A 2,378-nucleotide genomic window follows, 5' to 3' on the forward strand; every position below is an offset into this window, starting at 1 on the left:
ATAGTAGATAGTTAGTAGTGTCCTGTTAGTTTACTACGCTAAGTGCTGCTTTAATATTAGCAATTTCTTAGCCCTCTAGTTAATTATCTAGGATTTCTAGAGTAGGGTGTAACGGTCTAGACTCTTAAGCTAAAGAAGAGCTAGAGCTAGCCGGTTACATTAGCTTAGCCGGCTTGGCTTAAGCTGGATATATATTATCTACGCAGTTAACTAGGCGTCTAGTTAACTTGTGCATGCTTTTTAGCAAAAGTTGTTAGGAAGTAGATATCCTTTATTGGCCTTTGGCCAGACTACTACATAGGGGTGTGTAAGTACTTTACTACTAGTATTCTTAATCTACTCTTACTTTATATGTAAAGTAGCCCTTAAAAGGTAATATCTTTCTTATACTTAAACTTAATAAGTTTAGAAATAATCTTATTTAGTTTCTACTACTTAGGAGCTCTATCTTAATTAATATAGTAGTAATCCTATATAGAGTAGTGTTGTCTACATGTAGGGCATTTTACTCCCCTAGTAGAAGTATGCTCTTAATCTAAAGGCTGCTTAAGTGTAGTAGTTTTCCTACCTACTATACATTAATATTTAGGTCTGCCCTAGTTAGATAGCATACTTACAGCATGTTAGGCGTCCTCTTTATAGCTCTAGGAGGCTACACCCCCTTTAGCAAGAAATACTATATTATGAGCTATAAAGGCCTTATGCTGCCCTAATCTAAGGGGATAATTTATTATTATATACTCTTAGTAGTATTTTATTAACGTGCTTCACAAGCGAGCGGCGCACCCAAGCGAGCGGCGCACTCTCCCCACCAAAACGCTTGCGCAGCGACAACACGTAATGCCTCAACAACACCAAACCCAGAGACTCTATACTGAAGCTGACGTACAGCTTGCTATCTTAGATCTTTAAAAAGAGTAGATTAAGAGTATACAGCTTGCTAAGAAAGTCTATAAGGTCCCTTAAACTATAATATAACAATAACGCAACAGAACACACTCTTAACATAATTACAAGCTAAAATTAAAACGCCTTATAAAGCTAGAAGAGGAGGCAATTATACAGTGTATACTTAAAGAGAGTTTACGTAGAATACCGCCCTTAAAGGTGCATGTACGAGATATGGCTGATAGACTGCTAAGAGAGCGTGGTAGGAAGCCTACAGGCAAGAACTAGGTTAATAACTTCATTAAGCGTACACTAGAGCTGCGAACGCGATGGAGCTGTCTGTATGATCGCCAGCGAGCGGCCTGCAAGGACCCAGCAATTATCTGGCCATAGTTCAGCCTAGTTTAATTAACAAAGGCAAAGTATAGTATTATAGATAAGGACACCTAGAACTTTAATAAGTCTAGCTTTATAATAGGCAAGATATCCTCTTAGCTTGTTATTATAGGCTTAGAGAAACCTAGGAAACAGAAGAAACTATAACCTAGCAATTGCAAGTAGGTTACCCTAGTATAAGGTGTTACTACAACAGGGTATATAATCCTACCCTTCCTTATCTTTGTAGGCAAGGTCCTTATCTCCTCCTAGTTTACTAGTCTACCTTGCAACTAGGTTGTCATAGTCTCTCCTACTAGCTAGACTAATAACAATGTCGCGCTAGCGTGGCTTAAGCATTTCGACGTCTATACAAAGGCGTCCTCTGCTAGGGCGTATAGGCTGCTTATTATTGACAGTTATGAGAGCCACTGCTTGATAGAATTCCAGGACTACTGCAAGGAGAACAAGATTATCACTCTCTGCATGCCACCACACTTATCACACATCCTGCAGCCTCTTGACATTGTCCCCTACTTGCTGTTAAAGCGCCACTACAGCGACAGGATCTCGCTCTTAGCACACAGCTGCATCTACTATATTAACAAAGAAACCTTCCTCCTAGCCTTTAAAGCAGCTTTTAAGAAGACGTTTACACTAGAGAATATTTGCGCAGGGTTTTAAGGCGCTAGACTAGTCCTACATGACCCTAAGGTTGTGTTATTGAAGCTTAATGTACAGCTGCGCACGCCAACGCCACCTGCACCAGGCACTGTCGCCTAGGAGGCGCAAACACCGCGCAACGCCCGCGAGATAGAGGCGCAATCCACACTAATTCAAAATTGCATACAAAACTATTAGGGGTCTCTAGCAAGTTTATTAGATAAGCAGGTTAAGCAGCTAAGTAAAGGCACTTAGCAGATAGCTTATAATATAGTGTTAGTGTAGGAGGAAATAGGCTGCCTTTAAGATGCTATTAATACGCTTATAAAGCACAAGACCTATAAGAGGCAGTACATACGTGCAGAGGAGACCCTAATAGTTAGTAAGGTATCTAACTTAATTACTAAAAAGGAGGGTAGTAGTTATAAGGATAGTAAGACGCCTGCAAAGAG

This window comes from Didymella exigua (assembly GCF_010094145.1).
Source record: "Didymella exigua CBS 183.55 unplaced genomic scaffold M421scaffold_16, whole genome shotgun sequence".
In the NCBI taxonomy this organism is placed as follows: Eukaryota; Fungi; Ascomycota; class Dothideomycetes; order Pleosporales; family Didymellaceae; genus Didymella; species Didymella exigua.